This window comes from Pleurodeles waltl, chromosome 10 (genome assembly GCF_031143425.1).
Source record: "Pleurodeles waltl isolate 20211129_DDA chromosome 10, aPleWal1.hap1.20221129, whole genome shotgun sequence".
Lineage (NCBI taxonomy): Eukaryota > Metazoa > Chordata > Amphibia > Caudata > Salamandridae > Pleurodeles > Pleurodeles waltl.
The window spans coordinates 657,572,309-657,583,168 of record NC_090449.1 but is presented as its reverse complement, the minus strand read 5'-3'; positions in this window follow the sequence as shown (position 1 = coordinate 657,583,168).

The window sequence follows — 10,860 nt, the reverse complement described above, 5'->3', positions numbered from 1 at the left end:
GAATCTCATTTTAGGGCCCTGAAATTTGGCCAGATGGAGGAGTTAATAGACTCCGACACCATAACCACACAGAATATTTAAAAAATAGCTATTTCCTTACATTTTACTTTGATGTAGGTCTCTACCTTGACTTGCAAAATGCCATCACTTATTCCCCTGACAGACGATTTATCCTCCTTTACCACTACAGTGTATAACACTGCGTAATCTCTGGATTTGACTTTGCCTTCCAAGGAACCAAGATCTAACATTTTGATTGAAATATTTCAATATACTTATGCAGTTGCAGAACCCTTACACCAATTGGGCTATACTGCAAGCATTTCTGAGGCCCAGCAAATTGTCAAACGCCAAAGACCTGCTCTTGGTGACCTGTAATTTCTGTTGTCATACTTGAGCCTAGTGGTTCTAGCTTTATCCTTCAAAGTGAAGCCTTGTTATTTTCCATTTGGCCCCTTCTGACAGAAATTTAAAACAGACAGACACTTTGGGCTGGAAAGGCATTTTCTTCAGGCAGTCTCTCTTCATATTGTGAATGCCAGAATGGTTGCTTTGTCCACACCCTGTTACTTACCACTTACAAAAGAGGTGTATGCCCCGACGTGGGTCCCACAATCACTGTTCCTTAGACATTATGCTATACGTCACTGGAGAAGCCTAAATGGGTCAAAACGGGTTTGGGATTGCTTGTGTTCTTATATGGAGTGTATCTGGCATGGTACGTCAGGCTGCACTATTCCTATTGGAGCAAGGCCAAGACTAATTTGCATAAGGCAAGTCTCTCTCTGGCATAGTAGGCAAACCGTTAGAATTTAATGCTGCCCGAGTAATTGCCAGTTCTGAGAGTAATTTAAACACCCTTCTTTTCACTTTCTGTTTTCCTTAAAACAGTAAACCATCACAGCAGCTTATTGTTGATGCAAAAAGTGGGAGATTATGAAACTCGGGGTGCTATTTCTTCAAAACAGAAGCTGCAGCACAGCTCGCGTTCTAGTCCCTTTTCTCTCTCACTGACATCATTGGTCCATTTTCAGAAACTTACATGAGGTTTGAAGAGGTAGGTTGTGTTTCAGAATTGATAAAATGTCCAGAAAGAACATCAAAGCAGTAGGGTGAGATTGCCGAAGTTGAGCATTAAGGAGTATCACCATGACATCAGCATCCATTAAGGTAATTTTCCAAATCATTGAGATCAACCACAAAGCATTTTTGTGATTCTCTACTGTGATGTGGCAAACAAAAAGTATGAGACGGATAGGGGTGGGGAGAATCTTTGCTGGGGATCAGAGGTGTATAACAATTAAGGTGGTATATTAAAACCTAAGTGAATATGGCTGTAGGGTGGCACTGGAGGGAACACGTACTATTTAAACAGTTACTTACCACTTATAAAAGAGGTGTTGCAAGACAAACAATTCAAGAGGAATCATTAAGCTTCTCAAGATTATTTTTAGGTTGGCAAAATGGTGCATTACAAAGCCTTTTTAGATAGATAACATTTCCATAGACATTATTCCAGCAATATCTTACACAAGGGTTAGCAGCTCCCTTCATTAAAGAGATTGAGAGACTTGGTGCTGCCTAATTCCTTTCTAACACACCCTCCACTCATAGAACTGGTTTGACGCTTGTTTAAGGTTCAGCCACATTTAACTCCTTCAACACATGACCAATTCCTTTCACTGAGCCAGCAGTATCGATTTCTTTCCGAGGGTAGGGGAGTGTCGCCCCCGCCTGTTGCGAGACATATATAAAAGGACTATAGATGTAAATACCAGATAGAATCACAATGAAGCCTAATACCAGATAGAATCGCAATGAAGCCTTTGAAAAACATGCAATAAACCAGTATATTTATTCCAAATAAAAGTAAGAAAACAGTGTAGTGGGAAAACAAACATATCTTGGACACCATAAATCATAATTGCTCACGCATACCCCATGTGACAGAAAGTACAGTTAAAGTCACAATTTTACAGTACTGAACGTCGAAGACGTTTCAATACCTTATTTGATTGTTGGGATCATCATCAGGACATAAAAAATCCTGAGATGCACATAAGTAGTCACGGACTAAATAACCAAGACCTGTTAAAAGCAAGGGAAGAAAAAACAGGGAAAAGAAAAAAAGGTTAAGAGTTTGTGGTTTTAGGAGGCAAATTGGCTATAACCAAATGATCTTTAATGTTTCTATTTCTACGGAATGCAAACAAGGAAGGTTCCAAATTCAATTCACCTGCAGTAAGCACCGGCCAGTATTTGAGGATACATTTCCTCACTTGATTGGGTACAGTAGAGAAGGTTGTGACACATGTTAAGCGGTAAATCCTTGCCCTATCCTTAGGGGTCAAAAGTATATCCCTTGGGCAATACCATGCCCGTTTTAGGGCCTGTCTTACTAGTTTCAGGGGATAACCCCTGGCATTCAATTAATTCACCGGAAAATTAGCCTCTGAAAAGAATCCTGCTAGATAAAACAGTTCCTACGGATCCGAAGAAATTGTGAGTATGGTAAGGAATCTCTCAGAGCCCGGGGGTGATTGTTTTTATATGAAAGTAGGGTATTCCGTTCAGTAGGTTTACAATGTAAAGATGTGATCAGTTCACCCTCAACACATTTTATTTTCATATCAAGGAAGACAATTTCTGATCTGCTATGTGTAAGTGTAAATCTTAGCCCTTTGCAATTGCCATTAATCCACTGGCTTAATTCCAAAAGGGTTTCTTCATAGCCATGCCAAATCAGAAGAACATCATCAATATACTGTTTCCAAACAGCAATACTGTCCCGGTATGGGTTATTATGAGTGAGAATTTGATATGTCTCCAAATTGTCCATCAACAGAATCGCAAAATTGGAGGCAAAAACTGCTCCCACAGATGTCACCTTGATTTGTTGATAGAAGTGGCCATCACAAAAGAAAAAAAATATGAGAAAGGCACACTTCAAAAAGTTGAATTATTAACCATGTGGGGATAGAATGTAGGTAAGTGCTGTGTTCAAGAATGTCCTGAATAATCTTGATCCCCTCACCCTGTGGAATGTTCTTGTATAAGGATTCCACATTCAAGGTGTAGGGAATACTAGTGTTAGTGTCAAAAAGGTAAATGTTCAATCTGATTAATCATGCGCAGAGAATCTCTAACATAACACTGTGTGGGTGGGACAAATTCCTTAACCTCTTAAATGCGGGCGTCGGCCACTGGCCGACGCCCACACACCCTCCCTGGTGCGGGTCACGACCAGTGGCCGACACCAGGAAGGGCATTAATAAATCCTCGGGTGCGTCGCACCCGAGGATTTCTTTTTTATTTTTTTCCCCCCCCCCGGGAGACACGGAAGCTACCGTATCTCCCCCCGCCCCCCACCCGCCCCTTTGTGACGTCAGCGCGCCGCGAGGCGCGCTGACGTTGCAAAGGTGTTTTCCCCATGAAAGCAGGAAGCAGCCTTGCGGCCGCTTCCTGCTTTCATGGGGAAAACGGCCTTTTTCACGTTCGGGAAGGCCTCGTAAGAAAGGGGAGACTCTCCCCTTTCTTACGAGGCCTTCCTGAAAGTGTTTCCTGGCCCCCGGTCGCAGCTGTGCTGCGATCGGGGGCCAGGAAACACTTTCAGGTTTCCTGGCTCCCCCGATCGCAGCACAGCTGCGATCGGGGGGGTCAGGAAACATTTTGAAAAGGCCTCGTAAGAAAGGGGAGACTCTCCCCTTTCTTACGAGGCCTTCTGAAACTGTTTCTGGCCCCCGATCGCAGCTGTGCTGCGATCGGGGGCCAGAAACAGTTTCAGAAGGCCTCGTAAGAAAGGGGAGAGTCTCCCCTTTCTTATGAGGCCTTCTGAAACGGTTTCCTGGCCCCCGATCGCAGCACAGCTGCGATCGGGGGCCAGGAAACCCCACTAGACACCAGGGATTTCACTTTTGGGGGGCAGCCCCCCCCCCGGAAAACGGGCCGCCCCCCCCTGGCATAATTTTCCTAAAAAAATAAAAAGGTAGGTGCCCCCCCAGGGGATTTATTTTTTTTTCCCAAAAAAAATAAAATAAAATAAAAAAATGAAATGGCAGGGTGACCCCCTGTGGGGGCAATTTTTTTTTTAGATGTTGTAGGGTTTCCCTGGGGGCCATTTTGGCCCCCAAGGAAACCATACAACAACTAAAAAAAAATATATGTATATATCTATATATATATATCTATGTAGATAGATATATCTAGGTACATGGATATATCTATAGATATATCTATGTAGATATATATTTATATATATATATATATATAGGTAGATCTGTATCAAAGAGATTTATAAAGCGCGCTACTCACCTGTGAGGGTCTCAAGGCGCTGGGGGGAGGGACGGGGGGGAGGGAAAGGGGCTAGGAGGTTCACTGTTCAAAAAGCCAGGTTTTGAGGCCCTGCCTGAAAAGAAGTAGGTTTTGGGTCTTGCGAATGTGAGTTGTGACTGCGTTCCATGTTTTGGGTGCAATGTAGGAGAAGGATCTGCCCCCGGTGGTGGTGTGTTTGATGCGGGGGTCAGAGGCGAGAGAGAGGTCAGCTGAACGGACGTTTCGTGTGGGGGTGTGGAAGGTGACTCTCGTTGAGGTAGGCAGGGCCTGTGTTGTGGAGTGATTTGTGTGTGAGGATGAGGATCTTGAAGGTGATCCTTTTGTCAATGGGGAGCCAGTGGAGGGATTTGAGGTGTGGAGAGATGTGTTCGTGTCGGTGGAGGTCGAGGATGAGTCGTGCTGCTGAGTTCTGGATGCGTGTAGTTTGCACTTGAGTTTTAGAGTGGTGCCGGCGTAGAGGGCGTTTCTGTAATCAAGCCTGCTGCTGATGAGTGCGTGAGTGACAGTTTTTCTGGTCTCTGTGGGGATCCATTTTAATGTTTTTCAGTATACGGAGTTTGTTGAAGCATGAGGAGGTAAGAGCGTTGATTTGTTGGGTCATAGAGAGGGAGGAGTCTAGGATGATGCTGAGGTTGCGTGCGTAGTTGGCGGGGGTGGGTGCAGGGCCTAGCGTGGTGGGCCACCATGGGGGGTCCCAGGTTTTTTTGGTGAGGGCCAAAGAGGATTATTTCGGTTTTGCTTGAGTTGAGTTTCAGGTGGTTGGCTGTCATATATACATCACTTTTGTCAATATGTGTGTGGTTTCCCTGGGGGGAAAAGGGTCCGACTTGTCTAGTGGCAGTTTTAGTGCCATAAAGAAGCGCAGAAGGTTTATATGCCTACTGCAAAGAGCACATCTGTATTTTATGTAAATAGCTGAGTACATTAGTAAAGTCTATGGAGAGATGAAGGGCACTTTTGCTGGGTGGTAATGAGGGAATCCGAGGAGGAGGGAGTGGGAGCACCAATAATGATTGTTGGACTGGGCGCAGGAGGTGCTAAAGACTGTGACGAATGGTATGTGACAAGGTGTTTTTTGAGTGTCTTGAAAGTACGTGCTGATTGAGGGAAGAAGCGCAGGTAAGGTGGCCTCTGCTGTTGCACGTATCTCACACACACCATCGATTTTGTGACTGTCTACGTAGGCTAGTGTTTTAGAGCAACAGTTTAGCCAATAGCAGAGATGGCATCTTGATGGATGACTGCTGCCTGCACTCGGGTTATAGAGGACCGCTCTGACATAGGATCAGAGACTGAGACATCAGATACTGAGACAGCATCTGAGGGATAGGACAATGGCGCAGACTCTGGGAGTGATTTTTCAGTCAGAGGAGTCCCATTCGAAAACTCCTCTTCCAGTACATTATGAGGGAGGTGATGAGGACAGTCCTGCTGTCCCTTCGCAAGCTGTTCGTGCAACTGGGTAATAGTGGGTTAGGCCAACCCAGAGAGCAGGTGAATGCGGCGGCAAGCAGAGAGAGAGTGCTCTCTTGGGAGCTCACCAATTTAGTTCAGCCCCAAATTCCACCACCCAAATCATATTGTGGAGACATCAAAATTGTCTATGGCAAAACAAACTGGTTTTGTAAGGCAGGCACCTGTGTTTTTGGTCCTGGATTCGGCGGCCATATAGAGAAACACACTAAACCCAAACATTTCTGGAAACTAGACATTCGGGGGAGTCCACAGAGGTGTGACTTGTGTGGATTCCCCAAAGTTTTCTTACCCAGAATACCCTGCAAAGCTGAAATGTTGAGAAAAAACTCTATTTTTCTCGCATTTCTGTCACACAAACTACAGGAATATGCTGGGATCCACAACATTCCTACCACCCAGTGACTCCTCACCTGTCCTGATAAAAACACTACCCCACTTGAGTGCCTACACCTAGTGCCTGTGTCAGGAATGGATCACCCCAGGGTCAACAGCTGCCTCACGTAAGGACCAACATTGACCGTTGTGTGATCTATTCCTGTCGCAGGCACCAGGCCTAACCACACAAGTGAGGTATCATATTTATCGGGAGACTTGGGGGAACGCTGGGTGGAAGGAAATTTGTGGCTCCCCTCAGATTCCAGAACTTTCTGTCACCGAAATGTGTGGAAAACGTGGTATTTTAGCCACATTTTGAGGTTTGCAAAGGATTCTGGGTAACAGAACCTGGTCCGAGCCCCACAAGTCACCTCATCTTGGATTCCCCTGGGTTTCTAGTTTACAGAAATGTGCTGGTTTGCTAGGTTTCCCCAGGTGCCGGCTGAGCTAGAGGCCAAAATCCACAGGTAGGCACTGTTTTCTATGAAAAAATGTGATGTGTCCACGTTCTGTTTTGGGGCATTTCCTGTCGCGGGCGCTAGGCCTACCCACACAAGTGAGGTATCATTTTTATCGGGAGACTTGGGGGAACGCCGGGTGGAAGAAAATTTGTGGCTCCTCTCAGATTCCAGAACTTTCTGTCACCGAAATGTGAGGAAAACTTGTTTTTTTAGCCACTTTTTGAGGTTTGCAAAGGATTGTGGGTAACAGAACCTGGTCCGAGCCCCGCGAGTCACCCCTCCTTGTATTGCCCTAGGTCTCTAGTTTTCAGAAATGCACAGGTTTGGTAGGTTTCCCTAGGTGCCGGCTGAGCTAGAGGCCAAAATCTACAGGTAGGCACTTCTCAAAAAACACCTCTGTTTTCTTCCAAAAATTTTGATGTGTCCACGTTGCGCTTTGGGGCGTTTCCTGTCGCGGGCGCTAGGCCTACCCACACAAGTGAGGTATCATTTTTATCGGGAGACTTGGGGGAACGCCGGGTGGAAGGAAATTTGTGGCTCCTCTCAGATTCCAGAACTTTCTGTCACCGAAATCTGAGGAAAACTTGTTTTTTTAGCCACTTTTTGAGGTTTGCAAAGGATTCTGGGTAACAGAACCTGGTCCGAGCCCCGCGAGTCACCCCTCCTTGGATTGCCCTAGGTCTCTAGTTTTCAGAAATGCACAGGTTTGGTAGGTTTTCCTAGGTGCCGGCTGAGCTAGAGGCCAAAATCTACAGGTAGGCACTTCTCAAAAAACACCTCTGTTTTCTTCCAAAAATGTTGATGTGTCCACGTTGCGCTTTGGGGCGTTTCCTGTCGCGGGCGCTAGGCCTACCCACACAAGTGAGGTATCATTTTTATCGGAAGACTTGGGGGAACGCCGGGTGGAAGGAAATTTGTGGCTCCTCTCAGATTCCAGAACTTTCTGTCACCGAAATCTGAGGAAAACTTGTTTTTTTAGCCACTTTTTGAGGTTTGCAAAGGATTCTGGGTAACAGAACCTGGTCCGAGCCCCGCGAGTCACCCCTCCTTGGATTGCCCTAGGTCTCTAGTTTTCAGAAATGCACAGGTTTGGTAGGTTTCCCTAGGTGCCGGCTGAGCTAGAGGCCAAAATCTACAGGTAGGCACTTCTCAAAAAACACCTCTGTTTTCTTCCAAAAATGTTGATGTGTCCACGTTGCGCTTTGGGGCGTTTCCTGTCGCGGGCGCTAGGCCTACCCACACAAGTGAGGTATCATTTTTATCGGGAGACTTGGGGGAACGCCGGGTGGAAGGAAATTTGTGGCTCCTCTCAGATTCCAGAACTTTCTGTCACCGAAATCTGAGGAAAACTTGTTTTTTTAGCCACTTTTTGAGGTTTGCAAAGGATTCTGGGTAACAGAACCTGGTCCGAGCCCCGCGAGTCACCCCTCCTTGGATTGCCCATGGTCTCTAGTTTTCAGAAATGCACAGGTTTGGTAGGTTTCCCTAGGTGCCGGCTGAGCTAGAGGCCAAAATCTACAGGTAGGCACTTCTCAAAAAACACCTCTGTTTTCTTCCAAAAATGTTGATGTGTCCACGTTGCGCTTTGGGGCGTTTCCTGTCGCGGGCGCTAGGCCTACCCACACAAGTGAGGTATCATTTTTATCGGGAGACTTGGGGGAACGCCGGGTGGAAGGAAATTTGTGGCTCCTCTCAGATTCCAGAACTTTCTGTCACCGAAATCTGAGGAAAACTTGTTTTTTTAGCCACTTTTTGAGGTTTGCAAAGGATTCTGGGTAACAGAACCTGGTCCGAGCCCCGCGAGTCACCCCTCCTTGGATTGCCCTAGGTCTCTAGTTTTCAGAAATGCACAGGTTTGGTAGGTTTCCCTAGGTGCCGGCTGAGCTAGAGGCCAAAATCTACAGGTAGGCACTTCTCAAAAAACACCTCTGTTTTCTTCCAAAAATTTTGATGTGTCCACGTTGCGCTTTGGGGCGTTTCCTGTCGCGGGCGCTAGGCCTACCCACACAAGTGAGGTATCATTTTTATCGGGAGACTTGGGGGAACGCCGGGTGGAAGGAAATTTGTGGCTCCTCTCAGATTCCAGAACTTTCTGTCACCGAAATGTGAGGAAAACTTGTTTTTTTAGCCACTTTTTGAGGTTTGCAAAGGATTCTGGGTAACAGAACATGGTCCGAGCCCCGCAAGTCACCCCTCCTTGGATTCCCCTAGGTCTCTAGTTTTCAGAAATGCACAGGTTTGGTAGGTTTCCCTATGTGCCGGCTGAGCTAGAGGCCAAAATCTACAGGTAGGCACTTTGGAAAAAACAGCTGTGTTTTCTATAAAAAAAATAGGATGTGTCCATGTTGTGTTTTGGGGCATTTCCTGTCGCGGGCACTAGGCCTACCCACACAAGTGAGGTATCATTTTTATCGGGAGACTTGGGGGAACACAGAATAGCAAAACAAGTGTTATTGCCCCTTATCTTTCTCTACATTTTTTCCTTCCAAATATAAGAGAGTGTGTAAAAAAGACGTCTATTTGAGAAATGCCCTGCAATTCACATGCTAGTATGGGCACCTCGGAATTCAGTGATGTGCAAATAACCACTGCTCCTCAAAACCTTATCTTGATCCCATTTTGGAAATGCAAAGGTTTTCTTGATACCTCTTTTTCACTCTTCATATTTCAGCAAATGAATTGCTGTATACCCAGTATAGAATGAAAACCAACTGCAGGGTGCAGCTTATTTATTGGCTCTGGGTACCTAGGGTTCTTGATGAACCTACAAGCCCTTTATATCCCCGCAACCAGAAGAGTCCAGCAGACAAAACGGTATATTGCTTTCAGAAATCTGACATCGCAGGAAAAAGTTACAGAGTAAAACATAAAGAAAAATGGCTGTTGTTTTCAGCTCAATTTCAATATTTTTTTATTTCAGCTGTTATTTTCTGTAGGAAAACCTTGTAGGATCTACACAAATGACCCCTTGCTGAATTCAGAATTTTGTCTAGTTTTCAGAAATGTTTAGCATTCCGGGATCCAGCATTGGTTTCACACCCATTCCTGTCACTAACTGGAAGGAGGCTGAAAGCACCAAATATAGTAGAAATGGGGTATGTCCCAGTAAAATGCCAAATTTGTGTTGAAAAATTCGGTTTTCTGATTCAAGTCTGCCCGTTCCTGAAAGGTGGGAAGATAGTGATTTCAGCACCAGAAACCCTTGGTTGATGGCATTTTCAGGGAAAAAACCACAAGCCTTCTTCGGCAGCCCTTTTTTCCCATTTTTTTGGAAAAAACAAAATGTTCACTGTATTTTGGCTCTTTTCTTGGTCTCCTCCAGGGGAAACCACCAACTCTGGGTACCATTAGAATCCCTAGGATGTTGGAAAAAAAGGACACAAATTTGGCGTGGTTAGCTTATGTGGACAAAAAGTTATGAAGCCCTAAGCGCGAACTACCCCAAATAGCCAAAAAAGGGCTCAGCACTGGGGGGGGAAAGGCCCAGCAGCTAAGGGGTTAATAAAGAAATCTACATAACAGCCCAAAGGTTCAAGTATGGAGGCACACCTTGAAACAATTGGGTGCCACGGAGGGGAATCACTGTTCTTATGGACTTTAGGTACTGTATAGATTCCAGGTATCCTGGGAGACCTAGTATTCAAATACTGAAACTCATGCTGAGACAGAAAACCCTCTGTCTTTCTTTTCTCAGTAATATCAAGAATTACTTTCTGAATAGTAGTAGTAGGATCACCACCATGTTTCTTGTAATGATCTATACTGGTAAGTTGCCTGGCAATTTTATTTTATAAGCTTCAATGTCCTGGATCATAATACCATCTTCCTTGTCTGCTGGTTTTATGACAAGTGAATGATTGGATTTTAATGTCATAAGAGCATTCTTCTCATGTAAAGAGAGGTTGTAGGAAATGAGGTTTTGTTTATTTATTTTCTGAAGTGTAGAGTTCATTTTGAATCAATCTCTCAAAGATGTGAATTTCAGGAGATAGGGAACTATGTGGAGGTGAAAAGGTGGATGTAATACAAAGGCCAGTATGGCAAGTAAAAGGAATGCAGGGATTCTGTATAAATAAAAGCATGTAGTCAAATTTTCCTAAAGAAGCGTAGAATCTCAAGTTCAAGAAAATCAGGGTGAGGTATGGGGACAAATCAGTGTTTTAAAACTATTTTATTTTTACCAGTGCAGCATGCACCAGTTCAGAGACATGTTGGG